Source organism: Myotis daubentonii, chromosome 7 (assembly GCF_963259705.1).
Source record: "Myotis daubentonii chromosome 7, mMyoDau2.1, whole genome shotgun sequence".
In the NCBI taxonomy this organism is placed as follows: Eukaryota; Metazoa; Chordata; class Mammalia; order Chiroptera; family Vespertilionidae; genus Myotis; species Myotis daubentonii.
The window spans coordinates 68,376,845-68,403,017 of NC_081846.1; positions in this window are offsets into that span (position 1 = coordinate 68,376,845).

A 26,173-nucleotide genomic window follows, 5' to 3' on the forward strand; every position below is an offset into this window, starting at 1 on the left:
AAAGGATGAGATGTGTGTGTGTGAGAGGTTAGGGTTCTGTTAGCTGGAGAACAGCACATGTATTAAAGTCAATAAATATTGAATGCTTGAAAAAATGAAAAAAAATAATGAATTTGTTTAATCCATTTATTATTTATTTGACAAATATTTACTGGGTTTCTACAATGTTCTAGACATGTTTCTAGGTTCTGGGGTTCAACCAGACAAAACACAAAACAAATAAAATAGTGAGTGTGAGATAGTAATGCTTCCATATAGGAAGGGCAGTTTAAGATGTCAGAGTGAAAGTCAGATTCCAGTTCAAATAAGTTGGCCCAGGAAAGCCTCAGTAAGAGGGAAACAAGAGAGATGAAGGAACAGGCATACAAAGAATTAAGAGAGAAGCACTCCAGGCATTGAAAGGAGCATGTAGCAAGGCTTGAATGAAGAGTGGTTGGTGCTTTCCCAGAATAGCTAGGAGTCTTGTGTGACTGCAGGAAGGTAAGTGAGCAAATGAATGGTGTAATTTGATGTAAGTTTTAACAGGATCACTCTGATAGTTTGGTGAAGAAATATGTCAGGTAGTATAAATGTTATAACAAACAACCCCAAAATCTCAGGGGTTAATAAAATATGTATTTGTTGTTCACACAAAATCCAATGAGGATGTTTCTGGATGGGTAGCTCTCTTGGATCATTCTCTTCTAATTAGTGACACACGGATCCACACTCTTTCCATCTTGTGAGGCAGTGGTCTTCCACAACAGGTCTCCATGGTTCTGGGAAAAGGAACAGCATGATAAATGAGTGCTGCATAATTAACAACCTCAGCCTAGAAATGCAACCCAACCATTTCCCTTCCATTGGCTCTAACTATCCACGTGGCTCCCCGTCTGCTAGAAGGGTTGGAAATTTAGTCCTTGGTTGGGCATTCACCATCAAGTAAAGTCATGCACATAAATCTAGCCATTTCTATCATAGAAAACAAGAACAAAGGCAGGAAAAGCAGTTTGGAGGTTTTGAAACAATATATGTGAGAAAAAATAGGGATTAAATTACAAGTCCAATAATGGAAATGACTGTAATCTGGGTATAGTTTGAACATGGAACTGGTAGGATATGTTGGTGGATTGCATGTGGAGTGAGGGGAAAAAAGAAGTGGGGAAGGATTGAAGAATGACTGCAAGATATTTGGCCTAGGGCAGTGGTCGGCAAACTCATTCGTCAACAGAGCCAAATATCAACAGTACAACCATTGAAATTTCTTTTGAGAGTCAAATTTTTTAAACTTAAGCTATATAGGTAGGTACATTGTTATTAACTTAATTAGGGTACTCCTAAACTGGCCTTTGCTAAAAACGTCCTCAATCTGAGGGGTTGACCTCAGCGAACGTACCCCCACTTCTTCTAATGCCACTTCTTCAAAATAGACTCGCCCAGGCTGAAAACCTACTTCTGCGCATGGACCATGAAGTTTCAATCGCACTGTACATGCGCACCGCACATGGTATTTTGTGGAAGGGCCACACTCAAGGGGCCAAAGAGCCGCATGTGGCTCGCGAACTGCGGTTTGCCGACCATTGGCCTAGGCAATAGGAAGAACTAAATACCCATGATAGAGATGAGGAAAAGTGTAGAAGAAGGTTTTTGTGATGACCATGAGGAATTCTATTTGGACATGTTAAATTTGATTTGCCTATTAGATATTTAAGGACAGATAACCACTATGCAGTTGTGCTTATGACTATGCAATGCATGGATTGGTCTTGAATGGGTATAAACATCTGGCAGTATATAGCCTATTTATAGTATCAGAAGACCTAGCCTTGGAAAAGCCACTAAAGTTCAAAAATAAGTCTGGGAAAATATAAAAAATAAACATAGTAAACAAAAGAAAAATATCTAGGTAATGAGAACTAAAATGCATAAGCAAAGGGTTTGACCTTAACCAAGAGCACAGAAAGTTCACCCATAGAAAGAGGAAAGGTTGAGGAGAGGTGGTGGCTGGGCGAAAAAATATGGCAGTGGAGTCCCTAGAAGTTCTCCTCCAATTGCTTCAGTTTCACAATAAAATAGGAAGCAAGGTTATTATAGATGAGTGATGATGGGAGATCAGGTGTTGAAAGTTGAGCAAAAAGGAGGTCATAAACAGTCATTTAGGAAGGTGAGAGAATAAAAGCGCTAGGGGAAAGGAGTGTGATCGCCTGACAATATTAAGGGCCCATTTGAGTTTAAGTTTGGGACTTTGCCAAGTAAGTGCCATGAGAATGGAAAAGGGCAAGAAAAATGAGGGTATATATAAGGAAATGATTTTGATAATGGGACATGGAGTTATCCTGGAGAAGAGAAAAAATTAGGATTTAGGGGAGTGGAGAAAAGTGAAAACGTGGTGGGATGTCTGAATGTGTCTGAAGAACTGTTGGGATTGAGAAGATAGCTGTAAGCCTAGGCCGCAGTGCTGTAAGGAAGAAGCGTTCTATTGATATTGTGGAAGGAACTGAGTTTTTGGTAATGACAAGGTCCTGCATCTGACATTGAAAATGGATGACTGAGGAAAGGCAGAGGCCAAAACCATTAGAGGAGAGAAGGCCAAGGAATGTAGAGGCTGTGACTATGTGGATATTGTTATTCTCGGGAATTTTGTTAGGAGTATTGGTAAGGAACATTACATGAAGCTTACACAATGCACTGTGAAGCAGTGAGGGGGAGGGACCCAGGATATCTGTACAGGACTATAATTGGGAGGGGGACTGGGTGGGATAGTCAGATGACCTGAGACTGAAAGCTGAGGAAATTCTGGGAGGAGGAAGAGGAAAATGGACTAGTAGTAGAATGAGGAATAGATGTACCATACCTTCATGCCCTGCAATAGAAGGAATATGAGAGAGAAATCAGGTATTACTTGAGAAGGCTAGAGAGGAGAATGGCTTTCAGGAGAGTGTTGAAATTCCTTTATAAGGGGAACAGGACATTTAGGGACGAGGACAAGGATAGATCTATAGCAGCAGTTCTCAACATGACCCCTTTGGGGGTTGAACGACCGTTTCACAGGGTTCGCCTAAGACCATCGGAAAACACATATATAATTATATTTTGTTTTTGTGATGAATCACTATGCTTTAATTATGTTCAGTTTGTAACAATGAAAATACATCCTGTATATCAGATATTTACATTATGATTCATAACAGTAGCAAAATTACAGTTATGAAGTAGCAAAGAAAATAATTTTATGGTTGGTGGTTCCCACAACATGAGGAATTGTATTAAAGGGTCGAGGCATTAGGAAGGCTGAGAACCACTGATCTATAGGGAGGCTTACGGAATACTATCCATGAGTTAAAGAGGGCCCAGTGGGAGGGTTTCAGGAGTCAGGAAGGAAAGAAATGGGGGCACATATGCAGGCATATATGGAAGAGAGGGTATCAGAATCTGGCCTTATTATGGTAACTGGCATAAACATGATTAAAGAGCACAAGTAGATTAGTTCTGACGATCTTAAGGTATAATGTAGAGGTGAGCCTGCTTGTGGGTGAGGTGGGTCACAGGTCTTTGTAGAACACTAAGTGTACTGAGGCTCCTGTCAACTCCTGCCAGTGACTGGAAAGAAGTGGAAAGCCTGGAGACCAATTAATGAAAATGAAGAGGAAAAGTAGAGACAATCCACCACATTCTAGAAGAGAGTTGACTCGACTCTCATTTCTGTTTAAGGGAAGCAACTGAACTCTTTTCTTTCTGATGAATCCAGGAGCCATGGAACCTTTTGGACTCTTGCCTCTAATTTTTTTTTTTCAGTTTAGTATGTTGTTATGTATACCTGTGTCAATATGAGCATAACACCATAGTTGGGAGAGTAAGATACAGTGCCCTCAAAGTCCACCCTATTAGTGACCAGCAATTTAGTTAACCTCTCATGTCTCAGCCCCTTTTGCAAGTAAACTGAGGTAATAATAATTCAGAGCTCAGGGGTTGTGTGAACTCCATTAATTATGTAAAGCCAATGAAACAAATGTCAAATTAACTTACACAGTATCATTAAGAGTTCTCAGACATTTTCATAGTTTCACATACCTTGTGAGTTTTCAAGAGTGAGATGTATTACCTAGAAGAAAGAAAAACAGTATTGCCCCCTCAGTAGTTGAGCATCAACCTATGAACCAGGTTATGGCTTGATTCCAGGTCAGGGCACATGCCTGGGTTGCAGGTTCCATCCCCAGGAAGGGGTGTGCAGGAGACAGCCTACCAATGATTCTCATCATTGATGTTTCTATCTCTTTCTCCCTCTCCTTTCCTCTCTCTAAAACCAATAAAAAACTTATTTTAAAAAATGTAAAATAAATTTAAAAAATATATTTAAATTCATACAGATACACATTTGAATTCCACTTCAGTTTCTTACCAGTTATGCAACATTGGGCAAGTTAACCTTGTAAAAATAGGTGTGCATATAGTATTTATTTTATAGAGATGATGAGAGAGAGAAGGCCTAGAACATAGGTGCTAGTTCTTATTTCATTTGTGAGTAAGATTACTAGTAAGTCTGTCACTAAATGATGTGTATTATAACATATAAAGCATGTGTTTTAATTATTAGATACCATAATACAATTAGTAAAATAACTAGGGGCCCGGTGCACGAAATTCGTGCACTGGGTGTGTGGGGGGGAGTGTCCCTCAGCCCAGCCTGCCCCCTCTCACATACTGGGAGCCCTCAGGCGTTGACCCCCATCACCCTCCAATCGCAGGATCGGCCCCTTGCCCAGGCCTGACGCCTCTGGCCTAGGCGTCCGGCCAGGGCAGTGAGGACCTGCAGCTGCAGTGGCCCCACGATCATGGGCTTCGCTTTAGGCCCAGGCAAGGGACCCATAGCTCCTGGGACTGCCAGCTTCGACCGTGCCCAGCTCCCATCGCTGGCTCCACCCCTACTTCCTGCTATCACTGGCCAGGGCGGAAAAGGCACCTGATTCTCCGGTCATGGCTGGGGGTCAGGGCAAAGGCGGCCCCAGGGCCGCCTTTGCCCTGCCCCCCAGCTCTTAGCTCCCCCCTGGGTTTCCAATCACTGTCAGTGGCAGGGGGCTTCTTCCTGCTTTCCCTTTCGCCTCCCTGCATTGTGCCTACATATGCAAATTAACCGCCATCTTGTTGGCAGTTAACTGCCAATCTTAGTTGGCAGTTAATTTGCATATAGCCCTGATTAGCCAATGAAAAGGGTAGCTCGTACACCAATTACCATTTTTCTCTTTTATTAGTGTTGATAATCTTTCAGAAGCTTTCACAGGACCCCCACTGGGGGCATACATGGCAATGGTGGAATATAAAAATAGAGATTAAACATGATTGTTTTGAATGTTACCATAAAAGCATTTGTAGCTAAAATCATTCTTCTCTAAATTAGATGAGCCATAAGGCACATCATCTTCTACTTGGGATCCTACTACTGGAAATAAAAAAAAAAGAACACACAAAAAATCAACCTACTGTGAAACTTCTTTTTTATATTCCTTGATCCATGTGCCTAAATAGTAAGTGACATGATAAAGAAAACAAAATTTATTTTAATGAATGTAAATTCATCTTTTATCTGGATTAAATCATGGCGGACTCTGAGATGAACAACTGGTTTATTTCTCCTGGGAAGGAATTATGCCCTAAAAATGTCCATCAGCCTTTCTGTGTTATAGCTACTTCTCTATATCCTCTAGCTGTCTCTTTGCTCTGAGTAGTGGTTTTTCTCTACACTGCTGAGTGCTGAGGATTCCAGCATTACAGAAATTTTCTTATTCCGGAATCCACTACTATGGCTTTGATGTTTATGAGGAGACTAGAGGCCCAGTGCTGAAATTCTTGCATGGGAAGGGTCCCTAGTGGCTGCCTGCTGCCGGCCGGGGCCTTCCTTTGTTCCGCACCACCTCCTGGTGGTCAGCGCACATCATAGTGTGTGATTGAACTCCTGGTCAGTCTAACTCCCGAGGGGACACTTTGCATATTAGGCTTGTATATATATAGACTAGAGGCCCCGTGCATGAATTCGTGCACCAGTGGGGTCCCTCGGCCTGGCCTGTGGGATCAGGCTGAAACTTGCTCTCTGACATCCCCGGAGAAGTCCTGGATTTCAAGAGGGTGCAGGCCAGGCCGAGGGACTGCACGATTAGGGACAGGGAGGGACACAGGAGGTTGGCCAGCCAGGGAGGGACTGCGGGAGGGCTCCAGGGTGTATCCAGCCCGTCTCACTCAGTCCGCATCAGCTGGACCCCCAACAGCAAGCTAACCTACCGTTTGGAGCATCTTCCCCCTGGTGGTCAGTGCACATCATAGCAACTGGTGGTCTGGTCGACTGTTTTCCCCCTGGTGGTCAGTGTACATCATAGTGAGTGGTTGAGTGGTCTTAGCATATAATTAGCATATTACGTTTTGATTGGTTGAATGGACACTTAACATATTAGGTTTTTATTATATAGGATATTACACAGGACTCTCAGTACTGGCTCCTAGTGTGACTGAGTTGTATGTATCTGTCCTTATTTTTGTACTGATATTGTTTGTTTGAGGAAGACTGTCTCCTTTTTAGTTTTATTCCATGAAGTAACAGTAATAATTGTCATGACAAAAAGTATAATGGCTACAAAAAATAACTTGAAGCTATTCTGAAGAGTTTTCATCTTCCAATACAGTAATCCTAGAAGGATTAGAGGTGAATCTTTTAAGACTACAGATGTTTCTCAGTCTTATTATCACTTTGTAATTTAACTCTCCTGCTTGGAACTACACAAAGATGATTTGCAATATGGGTAATGTATATCTTTAGTGTTCAATAATCACATTTATTATCAGATAATACATAATGTTATTTGTGGTTTATATTTTAATGTGGCAAAGAAAGTACTGAGTAAAGGAATTTATCAGAAGTGTTGACAAGATTTTTAATTCCTTCTGCTTCCTTTGATATTTTTCTTTACTAGAATATGTAAGCAATGCAACCCATACATAAAATACATCTCAGTTTATATTTACACTGCTTTTTTATTGCACATTTGAAAATTAATAATTCAATGTTCTAATATTAGCTGTCATCTTAGCTGTGATAAAATTAATAATTCATCAAAATGATATCAAACAAATGGTGCCTTTTTTGTTCTAGATGAGAAATAGTCTTTTCAGCTTGGAGAAACTACAATGGGTGAATTTATTTCTTTTATTTTAGGTCAAATAATATTTAAACATTTAAGCTACGATTTTAATGTTTTTATTTTAAATGCAGAAATCTGCATATATCACAATTGATGCTAAGAGAGCCACCTTCCTCTAGTTATAGTTGGTTGTTCCTACTCTTGCTCATTTCCTGGCAGATATGTGTTCAGAAAAACCACAAGAAAAGAGTCATTTTTTTGGACAAGTTGAATATAAATGAAATGATTTCTTCTTTGATTCTGGTCGATGTTCTTCTCTGCCTTTTACAGGCTAGAATCCACCATCATGAATGATGGGTGCAATTGCCAGAGACTCTGAAAAATGTTTCTGAGAATTATATATTTTCCTTAAATCTATTTGAATGCATTTTAAATTAACATGATCCTAAGTAGTTATTCAGTTAAAAATGTGACCTTAAAACACCCGCTTTCAATCATATCTTTATATTTCCCTTACATTTTTTAAAAGACAGAAGGGATGTCTCTTTTTAATTTATAGTTATTGTTTGGGGCTTCCCATGGTTGGGAGTGGGAGTGATAGTAAAGCAGTTTATTTAAATTCCACAGTTTCATTCTCATATTTTTCCTTGGGTAAATCACTGAAAGGCATTTCTGGTATAGAGCAAAAGTATGGCAGTTTGTATGATGGCTCAAGCTTTTGTCTGATTTTATGAACCATATCTATAAAATAGGGGATTTATAAAACACCAATGTACATTTGAGGTATATTATAAAATTCTGTCTCATCTGGAAAATCTTACTGAATCATGAATCCAACATATCCAGGTATAGTAAAGAGTAAAATTGTCCTGGGCAAGTATGAAGTTTTATAAACTGCCTCTTCATGCGTGAGTTCACTCTTTTCTGACCTATTGCTTCAACTCCAATTTTCACAACGTAAGTGTACACCGGTACCATCTTGGGTACTTGTTAAAATGCAGAGTCCCATGCCCTAACCGGTTTGGCTCAGTGGACAGAGCATTGGCCTGTGGACTCAAGGGTCCCAGGTTCAATTCCTGTCAAGGGCATGTGCCTTGGTTGTGGGCACATCCCCAGTGGGGAGTGTGCAGGAGGCAGCTGATTGCTTTTTCTCTCTCATTGATGTTTCTGACTCTCTCTATCCCTCTCCCTTCCTCTCTGTAAAAAATCAATAAAATATATTTTTTTAAAAATGCAGAGTCCCAGCCCATTTTATTTTATTATTATTTTTATTGGCTTTAGAGAGGAATGGAGAGGGAGTGAGAGAGAAACATCAATGTGAGAAACATCCACTGGTTGTCTCCCCCATGCACCCAGACCAGGGATCAATCCACAACCTGGGTATGTGTTCTGACCGGGAACCCAACAAGTGACCTTTTTGTACATAGGCCAATGCTCAACCAACTGGCCAGGGCCCAGCCCAATTTCAGACATTCTGTCTGATGCAGGGAGACTAGAGCCCAGCATTCACATTTTAAAATAAGGACCTCAGATAATTCCAATACAAGTTGTCCACTCAGGGTAATGATCCAAGATCTTCCAACATTACTATCTATCTATCTATCTATCTATCTATCTATCTATCTATCTATCTATCATCTATCATCAAATTATTTATTGTTGAAAATGTTACATGTCTTCTTTTCCCCCCATTGACCTCTCCCCACCCACTCCCAACCCCCAGCACATGCCCTTACCCCCCATCCCTACTGTCTGTGTCTATTGGTTATATGCATGCATACAAGTCTTTTGGTTGATCTCTTACCACCCCTGCCCCCCGCCCCCCACACACACCCTACTCTTAATACTAACAGTAAACATTTTAAGAGGGCTCCCTTTATCTCTTTGAAGTATTTAAACTTGAATAATAGATGGTATGGTCACCCTTCCCTTTGAGAAACACAACTTTTACTTCCCAATGACACATAATTCCCAAGACTGAAGAAAGCACTTTGATGTTTTGCACTAGGATTGGTTGTCAGGTTAACAATAAACATCTGTACCATTAAATGCTTGTCTTCTTCTTGGTTTTCCTTTATCCCTGATGAAACTTACCAGTGCCTGATTGTTCCTCATATATATACTAGAGGCCCGATACATGAAATTCATGCAAGAGTAGGCCTTCCTTCCCCCAGCTGCTGGCACTGGCTTCCCTCTGGCACCTGGGACCCAGGCTTCCCTGGCAGCCCAGCTTCATCTGGAAGGACGTCTGGTCTAATTAGCATATTATGCTTTTATTATTATAGATATGTTTTTATTAATGTTAGGACGGGGGAGATGAGAGAGAGAGAGAGAGAGAGAGAGAGAGAGAGAGAGAGAGAGAGAGAGAGAGAGAGAGAGAAAGAGAAACATAGAGTGGTTGCCTATTGTATGCACCCCAACTGGGAAGTGAACTTGAAATCTGGGCAAGTGCCCAGCCTAGGAATTGATCCAATGACCTTTGGGTTCACAGGACAATGCTCCAACCCACTGACCCACACCAGCCAGAGCTGTGTTCCTTCTTTTTAAAGCTGCATTCAAACCCCATTAGTTTATGTGTGGATTATTCAAATAAGCATATACTTCAAAGTTACTAGCATTCACACTAAAGCGCAGTTTTTCACTGAGCCTAAAAACAATTTATTTATGTACTTGAAATTAAATCCACTACTTTCAAAAGACCCTGATGAGTTTATCAATAGAAATAAAATAAAAGAGGACATATTAAAAAGCAGAGGAATTTATAGTCTTGTATTTTTTCCTTCTGCTTTTCACAATTTAAGTAGGTATCTTCATAGCATAGAGAAGCAGTCCTAAAAGTTTTCTCTCATTTAATTAAATTTATTTCATTACAATAACTCATGTATCACAGCTTTTATTAAGGATTCTATTTCCACAAAGATACAGTCCCATTATATTAAAGACTGTGTGTTAAGTCCTATAGATGCCATCTTGTTGATGGTTTCCTTCACAGTACAGCAGCTTCATAGTTTGAGGAAGTCCCAAGTTGATTTTTGCTTGTGTTGTCCTTGCCTGCAGAGACATATCCAAAAAGATAGTGTGAAGAGCAATGACTAAAAGTTTACTGCTCATTTTTTCTAGGAGTTTTATAGTTTATTAGAGGCCCGGTGCCCAGCCTGCACCCTCTCCAATCTGGGACCACTCGGGGGATGTCCAACTGCCAGTTTAGGCCTGATCCTGGGCCTAAACTGGCAGTCGGACATCCCTCTCACAATCCGGGACCACTAGCTCCTAACTGCTCACCTGCCTGCCTGATTGCCCCTAACTGCCCCCATGCTGGCCTGGTCACCCCCAACTGCCCCCTCCATCAGCCTGGTCACCCCTTACTGCCCCCCTGCTGGCCTGGTCACCTCCAACTGTCCCCCTTGCTGGCCTGGTCACCCCACGCAGCCTGCTGTTTGGTCGTTTGGTCGCCCCTCACTGCTCCCCCTTGCCAGCCTGGTCACCCCATGCAGCCTACTGCTCAGTCGTTTGATTGGCCCTTACTAATCCCTCTGCCGGCCTGGTCACCCCCTGCAGCCTGTTCAGTCCGTTCGTTTCAGTGCTACAGTTGCTTAGGCATAGATAGATAGATAGATAGATAGATAGATAGATAGATAGATAGATAGATAGATAGATAGATATTACATATATATATATATATATATATATATATATATATATATATATATATATATATATATATTTTACATATAATCTTTAATTCATTTGAGGTTTTTTGGGGTTTTTTTGTATATGGTATAAGAGATTGGTAGTTTTCATTTTTTGTATCTGTACAGTTTTCTTAACACCATTTATTGAAAAGACTGTATTTTTGTTTTGTTATTAATTCTCACCCCAGAATATTTTTCTGTTGATTTTTAGAGAGAGTGGAAGGAAGGGAGAGAGACAGAGAAAGAGAAACATCAATGTGAGAGAGAGACATTGATTGGTTGCCTCCAGCATGAACCACCACCAGGACCAGAGATTTGATGTGAATCAAACCAGGACCCTTCATCATTGGGCTGACACTCTATCCACGAAGCCAAAGCAGCTAGGGCGAAAAAGACTGTCTTTATACCCTTGTATATTCATGCATACTTTGTCATAAATTGATTATCTAAGAAAGGGTTTATTTCTGGGCTTGCTATTCAGTTCCACTGAGCTATGTATCTGTTTTTGTGCCGATACTAAGCTATACTGGTTATTATAGCTTTGTAGTATAAATTAAAATCAAACAGTGTGATACTTCTTTGTTCTTCTTTTTCAGTATTTCTTTGGTTATTTGTGTTTTCATGTAAACTTTATGATTATTTATTCTAGTTCTGAGAAGAATGCTATTGATATTTTGACATACATTTTATTGAATCTATAGATTACTTTGTGTAGTATAGACATTACAACAATATTAATGCTTCTAACCCATAAACACAGTATATCTATTTGTGACCTCTTCAATTTCTTTCATTAGTATCTTATACTTTCCAGAGTATAGGTCTTTTACCTTCTTGGTTAAATTCATTTCTAGGTACTTTATTCTTTTTGATGCGAGTGTAAACTAGATTGTATTCTTTTTTAAAAAAAAATATATTTTATTGATTTTTTACAGAGAGGAAGGGAGAGGGATAGAGAGAGTCAGAAACATCGATGAGAGAGAAGCATTGATCAGCTGCCTCCTGTACACCCCCTACTGGGGATGTGCCTGCAACCAAGGTACATGCCCTTGACTGGAATTGAACCCAGGACTCTTCAGTCCCCAGGCCGAAGCTCTATCCAGTGAGCCAAACCAGCAAGGGCGAGATTGTATTCTTAATTACTCCTTCTGATAACTTATTATAAGTGTATGGAAACACAACAGAAATCTGTACATTAATTTTGTATTCTGCAACTATATTATTTATTCAAATGATTTTTTTTAAAATTATATATTGGTTTTGGGTGTACAGCTTCATGGCTGGACAATCATATTTTACATAGTGTTCCCCATGATATTTCCACTGCCCTCTCTGGCACCCTAGTTATCATAATGTTAACTACTAGAGGCCCCATGCACAAAATTTGTGCAAGGGGCTTGGCCACCGCTGCCACAGCTTCATCTGGAAGGTCGTCCGGAAGGACGGCAAGTCTAACTAGCACATTATGCTTTTATTATTATAGATATTTCCTATGGTTTACTTACTTCCCTGTGACTATTTTAAAGCCACCAGTTTGTGCTTTTTATCCCTTTACCTCTTTCACCCAGTGTCCCAACCTGTCCTCCCCACCTCTTGGAACCACCAGTTCTCTCTGTATCTGTGAGTCTGTTTCAATTTTGTTTGTTCATTTAGTTTGCTCTTTAGACTCCACATCTAAGTGACATCACATAGTATCTGTCTTTCTCTGACTGACTTAGAGCACAATAGAGTTTTAGTGGAGTTTTTTAGGCTTTTCTTCATATAGCATCATGTCTCTTGCAAATAGTGACAGTTTTATTTATTTTCCTATTTAGATAATTTTTATTTTTCTAGTGTGAATGCTGTGGCTAGGACTTCCAGAGCTATGTTGAATGAAAGTGGCAACGGGACACATCCTTGTTCCTAATCTGAGAGGAAAAGCTTTTCAGTTTTCACCACTGAGTATCAAGTCAGCTGTAAACTTGTCATACATAGCCTTTCTTATGTTGACCTATATTCCATCTACTTCCACTTTTCTTGGAAGTAAATAAATGTTCAACTTTTGAAATCCTCCTTCTTCAACTATTGAGATTATCATATGAGTTCTATCCTTGGTTTTGTTGATGTGATATATTCTGTTAATTGATTATCAGACATCAAACCACTCTTTCATCTTTGAAATAAACCCCATTTGATCATGATGTATAATCATTTAAATGTATTGTTTAATTTAGTTTGCTAATATTTTGGGAAAATTTCTGTATCTATGGTCATCAGGGATATTGACCTGTAATTTAGTGGGGTTTTTTGTTCTGTTTTGTTTTTGTAATATCTTTGTCTGGATTTGGTATCAGGTAATGCTGGCCTTATAGAATGATTTTGTAAGTATCACTTCCTCTTAAAAATTTTGGAATAGTTTGAGAATGATAGCTAGGTATTAATTCTTCTTTATATGTTTGGTAGAATTTACCTTCGAAGCTGTGTGGTCCTGGACATTTGTTTGTTGGGAGGTTTTTGTTTTGTTTTTAAATTTTTATTACTGTTACAGTTTTGTTGCTAGTATTTGTATGTTCAGATTTTCTGGTGTGTGTGTTTTTTTCTTATTATTGTCTTGAAGGTTGTATGTTTCTAAAAATGTATTCTTTTTTTATAATTTGTTTACATATAATTGTTTGGACTATTCTTTAATGACCATTTATATTTATGTGGTGCCAGTTGTAACTTCTCTTTTATTCCTGATTTTATTTGGGCTCACTTTTTTATCTTAATGAATCTGACTAAAGGTTTGTAAATTTTATCTTTTCAAATTAACAGCCCTTAGTTTGATTGATCTATTCTTTTTTTTTTTAAATATATTTTATTGATTTTTTACAGAGAGGAAGGGAGAGAGATAGAGAGTTAGAAACATCGATGAGAGAGAAACATTGATCAGCTGCCTCCTGCACATCTCCTACTGGGGATATTCCCGCAACCCACGTACATGCCCTTGACCGGAATCGAACCTGGAACCTTTCAGTCCGCAGGCCAACGCTCTATCCACTGAGCCAAACCGGTTTTGGCTCTTTTTTTTTCCCTCTACTTTATTTCTGCTCTGATCTTCATTATTTCCTTCCTTCTACTTATTTTGATTTTTTTTTCTTTTTCTAGTTTCCTTAGTTGTAATGTTCAGTTGTTTATTTAGGATCTTCTTGTCTCTTGAGATAGGCCTGTATAGCCATAAACTTCCTTCTTAGAATTGTGTTAGTTGCATCCCATGGATTTTGGAAAGATGTGTTTTGATTATTATTTGTCTCAAGGTATTTTTTGATTTTCCATTTAATTTTCTTCTTTGATCCATTGGTTTTTAGTAGCATGTTGTTTAGTCTTCATGTGTTTGTGTTTTCTCCAGTTTTCTTTTTGTATTTGATATTTAACTCATCAGAAAATATGCTGGCTATGATTTTGATCTTCTAGACTTACTGCGAGTTATTTTATGGCCTAATCTGATCAATACTGGAAAATATTTTATGTGTACTTGAAAAGCTTTGTAAATATCTACTAATTTGATCTGGTCTAATGTGATATCTAAGGTCATTTTTTCTGTACTCATTCTGTCTGGATGATCTATCCATTAATGTAAGAGGAGTATTAATGTTCCCTTCAATTATTGTATTTCTGTCAATTTCTCTCTTTACGCCTATCACTATTTGCTTTATATATATTTAGGTGCTCCTATGCTGGGGGCATAGATATTTATGTTTGTTATAGCCTCTCCTTGGTTTTACCCCTTTATCTTTATATAATGTCCTACTTTGTCTCTCTTTATGGTCTTTGTTTTAGTCTATTTTGTTTTATGTGAGTATTGCTACTCCAGCTTCCTTTTTGCTTCTATTTGCAAGGAATGTCTTTTTCCATCTACTCACTCTCAGTCCATGTTTTCTTTTGAAGGGTGTCTCTTATAGGTAATGCATAGATGGACCTCTTCTATTTTTTTTAATCCATCCAGTCACCCTATGTCATTTATATTCAAAGTAATTGATAGGTGTGTAAGTTATCAATATTTTGTTAATTGCTTTTTGGGTTAGTTTTCTAGTATTCTATTCCTTTCTCCTTCTGTTGATCTCTTTCCTTGTGGTTTGCCTGTTTCCTTTAGTGGTTTTTTGTTGTTTTTTTTTGTATGTTTTGTAGGTTTTGGTTATTACCATCAGGTTCATATGTATCAATATATATCTATAGCAGTCTACTTTAAGCTGTTAAGTATTTAAGTTCTAACACATTTTAAAAGCACTGCATTTTTACTGCCTCCTCCATGCTTTGTTTTTGATGTCATATTTTAAATCTTTTTGTTTTGTGTGCCCCTACTCATTGTAGTGATAGTTACTTTTGGTATGTTTGTCCTTCAACCTTCATATTAGCTTTTTAAGTGGTAGATTTGCTGTGTTTATTATATATTTTCTTTACCAGTGAGATATTTTATATTATTACTTAAATTTCTGGTTATGGCCTTTTCCTTTTCTGCTTAAATAACCTTTAACATTTCTTTTAAAGCTGGATCAGTGGTAATTAATCCCTTTAGTTTGTGCTTGCCTTGGAAACTCTTCATCACACCTTTAATTCTGAATGATACCTTTGCTGGGTACAGAATTCCAGGTGGTACATTCATTCCTTTCGGAACTTTAAGTTTACCCTGCCATTTTTCCTGGCCTGATAGTCTTATGGGGTTTCCACTGTAATGAGATTAGTTGTTTTCTTCTTGCTGTTTTATTTTTATTTATTTTTAATTTCTTTATTGATTAAGGTATTACATATGTGTCCTTACCCCCCTATTACCCTCCAACCCCCCAACTCATGCCCTCACCCCCCTGTTGTCTGTGTCCATTGGTTATGCTTACATGCATGCATACAAGTCCCTTGGTTGATCTTTCTCCCTTACCTCCACCCTCCCCTACCTTCCCTCTGAGGTTTGACGGTTTGATCGATGCTTCTCTGTCTCTGGATCTATTTTTGTTTCTTTACCTAACTTTTGCCATTTTAATTACAATATGTTTTCATTTTGGCTTCTTTGGCTTTGTCTTGTTTGGAACTATCTGTGGGTCCCCGGTTTAGGAAAGTTTTCAGCCATTATTTCTTCAAATAAACTTTCTCTTTTCTGCTTCTGGAATACCTATAATTTGGATGCTAGTGTGTTTGTTGTTGTTCCAGAGGTCCCATAAACTATTCCTGTTTTAAATTTTTGTTTTTCTGATTGTGTGATTGGCACTATTCTGTTCCCCAGGATGCTTATGTAGCTTTCTGTGTTATTTAATCTGTCAATTACTTCTAGTGCATTTTCCATTACAGTTATTTTATTCCCTGAATTGGTTTATTATATTTTTTTTCTAACACTTTGTTTTAAGTTCCCCTATGCTACTCTTATCAGGCAAATAATTTACATACATTTCATTAGGGTTTTTTGTTTCTGAGTTTTGTCTTGTTCCTTTATTTGGAATATATTTCTTCGTCTTTTTTGTTTGACTTCTTGTGTTTGATCTTATGAATTAGATGAAATAGGTATGTCTCCGAATTTTAAAAATGTGGCCTTGTGTAGAAGTGACCATAGACCGTGTGGTAGGCTGATTGGAGTTGGGTGGGCACATGTGACACCTGGGGTGCAGACTGGCGGAGGTGGGCTCAGGGCATACCATCCTAGTGCATGTGCACGCGGGGTTCTCTGCGGGCCTGGCTGTCTAGGACCACAGTGGACTCCAGGTGGGCAGTCTGGGGCATGCACTGTAGCGCCATGTTGTTCCAGTTATTTGTGTTGGAATGGGCTCCAGGTTGGGTGGCCCAGCGCATGTGGTGGTGCCCTGGTTGTCTGTGGGTGAAATGGGCTCAGGGTGCTGTGGCCAGGAATAGGCTGTAGCCACCTCACTGGTTAACCAGAGCACCTGGATTGAGCTCTCACCCAGAGAGTTCACACAGATCCTGGACAGCTCTCCTGGCTCCCCACACTCTCTCTGTCTGTCTCTCTCATCTGTCGTGCAGAAGCTGCTCAATGAGCCCCGCTTTCTCTCAGGAGGATTTGCCCTCTCTGTAGGTGTATATTCTTATGAGCGGGAGAGTCCAGGATCCTCTGATGTTGCCATCTTGGACTCCTGTCCGATTTATACCCCAGCTTAGATTTTTAAAATAAGGTCTTGTAAATTTGCCTGCAGGTATTTTTCTGTGATAATTAATTTCTAACCAAAATATTTATCTCATAAAAGTATTCTTACAAAGATAATATGCATAAAGATAATATGACTCATTCATCCCTGTACTCATTGAGCTTATTTATTCACTTGACACAGATTAAAATATAGGTCTACTCCCTATTCATTAATTCATTTTGTTTAGGAACCCCCAAAGTCTTTTAATGTGGCCATACTTCATATTTCTGGGCCTCATGCACATATTTTGCAATGTAACAATTCCTATTTGACTACAGCTTTTTAAACATGCTTCAGTGTCATCCCATATTAGGTGAGGCAAGAATGTAGAGAGTTGAGACCACATGTTTTGTGAATCTCCTATATCATAAAAGGCTAATATGCAAATTATCCCCTCGACTGGGGGTTTGGGAGTTCAACTGGGAGGCCCTGCCTAATGGGGGAGGGTGGGCCAGACCCATAGTGCACAAATTCACGCACTGGGCCTCCCTCCCTCTCTCTCTCTCTCTGTATATATATATCCTAATGTGTACTTGGCCTTCAATAGATGTTGGGCTAACTTGCTATTATCTGAAACTGATTTGAAGTATTAAGTCTCAAGAATCTGAAGTCAGGAATTATGAAAAAATAATAAATTTGTTTACTGATTACAGTAAACTATTTTGTATTACAGTATGGCAACACTATGTTTATGTTTATATTCCCCAAAAATTCATTTGTTGAAATCCTAATGCCCACTGTGGTGATATTAGTAAGTAGAGCCTTGGGAGATGATGAATGTCCTTATAAAAGACACCACAGAGAGCTCCCTTCCTTCCTTCCACCATGTGAGGACACGACGATAGCCTGCAACTGGAGGAAGGCCCTCATCTGACCATGCTGGCATTCTGACGGCAATCTCTAGACTCCAGAACTCTGAGAAATATCTTTGTTTTTTATACGCTACCCAGTCTATAATATTTTGTTATAGCATCCTGGACAGGATAGGACAGTCAAATATCTTGGAGCACACAGGAGCTATAAAGATAAGATACACGTAAACCAAGCAATTATGCAACTATAGTTTTTTTTAAAGGGATGTTCATTTTATTTATTTTGATTTCAGAGAGGAAGGAGAGAGAGAAACATCATTGATCCCCAAGTGGAGATCAAGTCCAAAACCCGGGCATATGCCCTGATTGGAAATGGAACCATCTCCTGGTACATAGGTTGATGTTCAACCACTGAGCCACATTGGCTGGCCAGAACCACATTTCAAGTGATATTGGGTTAAAAATTAAACAGAATTCTTCTTCAGCATTAAACATTGTCTCATTTGTTTCTCTTCTGAGTTAGAAAAATAATAGCTAAAATGAGGAAAGAAGTTTAATAACTAATAATGCAATATCATCGAAAAACATTTATCTTATGGAGACAGGAAAATTGCACATGTCTATTACATAGTTTAGGTTCTCAAGACTATTCAGAATTATTTTTTTCCTGCATACCCTTAGGGTATGTAATATCACATAATATTTTAAACTGCCAAGTCAAATTTGCTTAAGAAATTTCAAAATTACAAACTTTTGATCGGATTCTTTCTCTCCTTCTCAATCATGTACATTTATTGAGCTTCATTTTTTGTTAGTATTAAAATTCATTGATTCACAAGATAAATATTGACCTGACCTTGCCTTCACCTCAGTTTATATCTACTTCTAAAGTCAATAAATCTAGGAACTGATCTGACAGCAGTCAATATTAGTTTAAAAGTCTTAAAATAGCAGCTTTGCTGTAAGGTAATAATAACTCAGTATTTTATAGATTCTGCCTCAAAAAAAAAAATAAAAAGGCAATGTAACTTACCAATTTTCTAGATAAGACTATTTCTCTGTCATTTGGTTTCAAATACAAGGATCCCACTCATGCCAAAAGACATCTCTAATTCCTATGTGTCTTCTAATCACTGACCCAAAGTATTTAAAATACTTTATCCCACTTTATCCTACTGCTGGTGGCAATTAAACACCAGAGCCTTGCTTTGATTCTAATTATAATTTATATATACTTTTTTTCTCTCCAAATTACTGATGTTTCTGCTGGGCCCAGTAACCTCTGGCCTGAATTTTACCTAGAGGTACAATAAATATAGTCAACAGCCATGCTGTACTTTGGAATTTAAAGGCAATAATAGATTTGTTACCTCATTAATCAACTTGTTTTTATCTTTTCAAAGTCTAGGAGGTATAAAACTACAGGTCATGATTTGCATATATTTACTATAGATTAAAGAGGTAAGCTTAGGGGCCTGGTCATCACCAAAGCAGTGTATTCTATAATTTATTGCTCATTTTAAGGCCACAGTGCTCATTGTTTACTCCCATTATTTTACAGTGCTTCAGGGGAATGTGGCATATTCATACTTCAGAATTCCACAATGAAATCTATGAAAAACTTATTTGTTACATAAAAAGTGAAAGTGGTTTTTTTTTTTTTTAATAAGAATTTTGTTTTGGAAATAACCTGTACCCAATTATGTTCTAATGAAATAGGTTGTGATAATTAAAGTGTATTTAATCAGACAACCATTTAGAGATTAAGTCAAAAGGTCATGAGGATAGATAACTGCATAACATGGTTTTGTTTGACTTATTTCATCAGTTATAGCATCCTATCCTATTATAGGACATTTCAAGATGTAATGTGGGGCAGGAATTGTTAATAATCTTATTAAAAGTTTAATCCACTTTTTAGTAAATGACCATCTAACTAGAGCAAATGCAAATTGGCTAAACCATGTAAGGGAGATAGGAATGCTTCCGGAAGCAGCCGATTGTTCATCAGTAGATGAACGGATTAAAAAGCTGTGGTTCATTTACACATTGGAATACTACTTGGCTGTGAAAAAAAAGAAAGCAAGCAATATTACCCTTTTGACAGAATGGATGAATCTGGAGAGCAGTTTGTTAAGTGAAATAAGCCAGTCAGAGAAAGTGCCATATGATTTCACTCATATGTGGAATCTAATGAATAAGCTAAATGGAAACTGACTCATAGGTAGAGGACAAAACACAGCTCTCAGAGGGAGGGGAGGGGAGCTGTGGGGGTGGGTGAAAAAGGTGAAGTGATTAAGAAAAACAAATACACCTTATAGGGCAGTGATGGCAAACCTTTTGAGCTCGGCATGTCAGCATTTTGAAAAACCCTAACAACTCTGGTGCCGTGTCACATATAGAAATTTTTTTATATTTGAAACCATAGTAAAACAAAGACATATGTTTGATATTTATTTTATATATTTAAGTGCCATTTAACAAAGAAAAAACAACCAAAAAAATGAGTTCGCGTGTCACCTCTGACACACGTGTCATAGATTCGCCATCACTGTATAGGCACAGGTAACAGTGTGTTGATTCCCAGAGGGAAAGGAGTGTAGGAGGAGGTAGAAGAGGATATGGGGGGGGTGAAGTTGATGGAAAGAGACTTGACAGGGTGGTGAACAGATGATCTGTTATAGAGTTGTACACCTGAAACATATAAAATGCTTCAGGATATACTGATGCCTCACTTAAAATAACATTAGAAAATCTTATGAGTGCAAAGTGTTTGAGGACAGCTATCTTGTTTTTATCCACATCTGTACATGCAACATGCTTTGCGTTTATGTGGGTTCCAAATCGTATGCATACCATAAACTTATGCAAATAACTTGTATTTTGTCTTTATTAACCATATTTTGTATTACTTAGTCAAATACTAAACCTGGGCTTAGAGTTAACTGTATGTCTTGATCATGATATGACATGTTTTGTCACATAATATGCTCAGAGCCAGGGTCATAAAGAAAGGCCCCATGGGTAAATATTAGAATTATGTTTAGTATTTTTTATTCATTAACTTTTAATTCCACTGCTTTTACAAGTTGCTATTTCTTTTTATCCTGTACCATTTCTTATAATCGATTACAGATCCATGATTGCATGTTTATAATGAGTTTAGCCTTATAAGATACATTATAATAGCTAATTGAAAATACATAATACCTAATTGAAAAAAGTTTAGACAAAGTATCCTGCAATTCATAATAATTATTTGACTTATAAGTCTTGATAAGATTATTTTTATATTACTAACTTATGTCCAAAAGAATTAAGGAAAAGTTAAAGGAACGCCTCAACTAATTATTGAGCTTTCTTCATATATTCCTAAGAAACTGAAAATGGTTAGGAGAGAGATATTTCCAGAGAACTGGAATTTTAAATTCATCAAAATGAATTCTCCTGTTACCTAGAATTCTTTATAATTTTCGTACTTAGTTTTGGTTAACAGTGAGTGCTGCTTACAGTATCTCATTTGTGTAAGTGAAAAATAACTATGTTTTTATTACTTAAAATATTACAAAAAGGGACAATATGCTAAAAATATGCAGTGAACAAATATCATCTGTACAGACTGGAAGAGAACCTTCATAAATTAACCTTATTAGTGCATTACTGTAAGCGAATGCCAAAAAAGCTCCTAATTTGCATTAAGATAGATTTTTCAGGTTGGCTGCATGATTTAATTAAAGAAAAGATTAAGAATCATTAAACAAGCTGCTCTACCTTGCAATAACAGAATTCATATCTGATTCAGGTTAACAAAAACACAGATGGTGATTCAGTAACTGTTGAGTTGCTGTAACAGAATGAAAATGATCCCATTAGTTCTCTGGAAATGTGAGGGAATTTGGAAATTAGTATGCAGATACATTGTATGGTGCTAGACAGCTTGGTCTGCTCGGATCATCGCTGATTATACTTTGTTTGGGTTGGCAACACTGAACTTAATAAATGAAAAAATGTTCCAGTATACCACAGTTGGAAACCGTTCAAGGTTGAAATAGGTGTGCAGGCTTTCAAAAGGAGAGAGTTAAGTAAACAAATGTCAATCAATTTAGAGCTGGCAACTCCCCCCCCCCCCCCTTTAAAGACTATGTCTGTTCTTGAGAAGCAAGTGTCATAAAAATGGAAACCGTTTACTGGGTACATATGTCCTTGTGGTATTTATGATTGCAAAAGTATTTTAAATGCATGGTATCAGTTTGAGGAAGATGGGCAAGTGTTTTAATAGCTTTTTTTTCTGGCAGAAATAGAAAAATTCAGTCTCTATGAAGATGATTACATTTTTCACAAAAAGAAATCAATATAATTCTGATGGAAAATGTTATGACAGGATAAAAAAAGTGTAAGAATAATGGCTATTGAAAGTTTAAAGGTGTCAATAAGGACCACAAAGTAATCCTCAAGGAGCCTTCTGGGAAAGCACAACTTAAACAAGTAGCATAGTCAATCATGGCAGCTGACAGAAATAGCCATCCGCCCCTGAGCTCCTCTCACAGGCAGCCTCGGTTTTTTAACACCTGGTCCATGCCATCGGTCTGAGTGCTCAGCGTCTGACCCGGTGGGATGGATTTCAGTGACTGTGCAAAAGACCCATCTGGACAGAGGTCCTCAAAGGCAGGCAGTAAATGACCCTGTTCAGTTGTTACAATAAAGCGGACACAATGCACAGTTTAAAGTTAACTTTGGTCCTGCAATTTCCTAGCAACTAACTTTAAGGCCAGAATATTGTTCCTGTGGAGTACAATATAAATGGAGGAAAGACAGTCTAGATTAAAGTGTTCCCTGTTTACCATGTGTTAATCTTTCCAGAATATTGCACCGCACCAAGGATTTTATCCTTCTGATGAAAACCTTCTTATAAGATTAAAAAAATGTTGACATTCACATAGTCTTGGACAACCTACACATTCAGTGTGATAATACTAATCTCATTGCAAACATAACCCCATTTTAAGAATTAGCACAAAAAAGGCTTTAAGCAGATTGGCTTTGCTAAGGCCATTACTAATCATTTTATTAAACTTTTATGAAGATATTTATATAACCATTTTTTTCAAAAACACTAAAGATTTCAGTCTAAAATGCATAATAGCTTTAACACCTGGCAACATTTAAAAGAATACATTATTTAAACATTAATGTCTTAGCCACAAATGACAGCCCCCTAGTTCCTCCATTACAAGCCCTTTTTATGGTTCTCAAACTACATAGATCTCTAAGGAAATTATACTATTGAGAAGAAATGCTACAAAATATTGCACAGTACAGGATACAAACCTGCTATCTGTGATTGTAAAGGCCTTGGTATACCTCCATTCCTCTTAAACAAACTTTATGTGCTCTGTCGTCTTTAAAATAATCCATTACAGTTTCCCAAGTACTGTATCACCAATAAAGACATTACATGCAACATAAGCTACTATTTTAAGTTGAGACACTTCAGAAATAAACTATCAATTCATTTGTCACTACAGTATAGTATTGCCCCTGCTACAGAAGTAATGGAGCCACCTTCACACTAAATGCTCATTTGGGCTAAATTTAATTGTCATTATCTGAAGAACTGCAGTCCATTTCCTATTCCGATGTTCAGTGATTTCAACTAGACTTTTTTTTTTCATTTTTGCATGATGCCAGTTTTGTTAGTTATTTCTATCTGAATATTCTCTAGAAAGGTTTGAACCATTGGAATTGAAATTTTGGAAAGGGTTATGATACTTGGCAATTTTTTAATGCTATTTAAACTTACATGTTCTTTAAAATGAGATTATGATGTGGCAAATTGGTACTTTATTGTGGAGACGCTGTTTTGTGTATTGCACTATTAGCTTTGCAGTGACTGAGGAGAGTTGATCCATAAAACTAATATGTATTGCCTTTAGACTTGATATTGCCTTTAGTTGATTTGCATTTACTTATAATTCCTTAAGTCAATATTTTAAAATGACCTATATTCCATATGATGCATTATCAAATATAACAAGATTTATATTATTTTACTTGTCAATACTACCCTGTAATTTCTTTCATTTCACAGATAATCGGAATTGAACAAGGTGTTTCTAATGTCAAATTTAGTTATCTTGCCTTCAACAAATGCTGGCCCTTGCTATAGTTCTGATTTAAAGTAGAAGTAAATACTACAGGTAGGGGGCAGTTCTGGGTCAAGTATGATTTTCACTGTGCCAGATTGATTTCTACTTGTTGACATTGTTGCTTTGCAAAATGCTCTGTAACTTGTTTCTCATATGTGTGGTCTCTTTTCCAACAATGTAGAGAGAAGTACTGATCTGAATCTATCTGCACCCAGGATGGAGAATGATGGTCTCTGAAGCATTAAAATCCACACAGAAGAGTTCATATCTCCATTGGAGAGATCCTCCGTTTACTTATTTACAACCAATAAATTAAATATATTTGTTTATCACTCACTTATTTGAGCAAATTGTTTCCATAAATCTGTGGGGAAGAGTAATTACCCCAAATTCCTGGAGGAAAGCCAAGTCTCTGTTTAGAGATAAGAGGCCCTGAGCTGCTAATTATTTGGCATGTAAGTTATTCTACCTACCTGCCTTGGAAGTTATTCTGTTCCAGCTCTTGTCTAGAAAAGAACCACTATTCTCCATGCTCTGCTTAAGGCTGAGCTGCTCTTAAAAAGAAGGAATTTCACCTATAGCAGAGGTAAAGTTTAAAAATAAATTAGTGGATGAAGGAGATAAAGTGTTAAAGTAACAAATTATTCTAGCTATATTAGATAAATGAAGCAGGGGGAGCAGCAAGAGAAGAAAGAAAGAGGAAAACAACAGACAAAAAATTCAAGGTGAAAACATAAAAAGGTGATAAAATTAAAACAGAATGAGGTGGGGGGGAGGCAGTTGTGAGATGATAGAGGAAAACTGATGATTTATATGCAAAACTACGTTGTAAATGCAGAGGTTGCCTGCCTGTCTTCTCATGAAAATAAGTGAACTAGACTATGGACACTCCATCCCTGACAAGGTTCTCATTTACTCCCTGTATGACAACATAATCTTTAGGTCAGTGCCATTGTCCAATAGACAAGGGATAATGAAAAAAAAAAAAAAAGGGCAGTAAACCTTATAAGTAGACTACATTAGAGGGGAATGTCTAAACTACCAACAAAGCTAATAAATTTCTCAAAATGTGTTATTTAGGTCATATTATCTTTCACTAGAGGCCCAATGCATGACACAGGTATAATCCCTAGGTCTGGCTGGGAATCAGGGATGATTGGGGCCTTCTGGCTGACAGCTGGGGCCTTCCTTTGTTCCGCGCCACCCTCTGGTGGTCAGCGCATGTCCTAGCGAGTGATAGAACTCCTGGTCAAAGTCCTGCGGGGACAGTTTGCATATTAGCCTTTCATATACAGTGGGGCCTTGACTTACGAGTGTCCCCACTAACGAGATTTTTGAGGTACCAGCTGTCTCTCAGCCGATTTTTTGCATTGAGTTGACAGAGTAATTTGAGTTAATGAGCTCCTTAACGAGCTCGGTCTCGGAACGAATTAAACTCGTAAGTCAAGGCCCCACTGTATATAGATAACTATAATCCACTCAAGGATCAAAATGGAAACTCTAGCAAATGTGAATTTTTTTTTTATTCATGTGTTTTAGGTTCCTTCTGTGTGAAGTATCCCATAGAGCCAACCAAAGTTTCAATAGTTTTACCTCCTGCTAACTTACATGTCTTTGTTACAGTTACTTATCAATAACTCAATTTTTTTCAAAATAGAGAACACACTGAATCCATAGATGCAGTTCCTCAATGAAAACAAGATTGGTTACAATCTCATAGCCTAATGGTGTGCTGGGTGCTTTGTCATACCTATGGGTTAGGATGTATAAATGTGGCATCAAACTGAAAAGAACAAGTGAATGAGTTTAAGATTAAGACAGTGGGATTAATAAAATTCAGCATAATATCTACTATAAAATGCTATTGTAAGAATTATTAAATTAAAAATATTAAGCAGTCAATACATATTCATTATCATTACAGTTATGTATGAAATGTGTAGGCAGATACATGATAAGAGGAATTTCATGGAATTCAATGTTCTAAAATTAAAATTTTATCATGAAAAACTTTTTTCCCCCAAAGACAGCCATCTTTCTCTATAACCTCCCCAAAGTATATCTGAATGGGAAGTTAAGAATTTTCAAATCATAAAGTGTGAAAATGGTTATATTCTCTATAGTCTGCTTTATACCTGAGACAATAGAGGTGAATTTAACTGGTATGGAAAATTTTAAAAATTAGAAGTATTTTTCCAGTTTCCCCCAGAGATGTTTGAATTGAGGAATTACTGTTTTAAGTTCATAAGAAGTTGTTATAAATCTTAATAC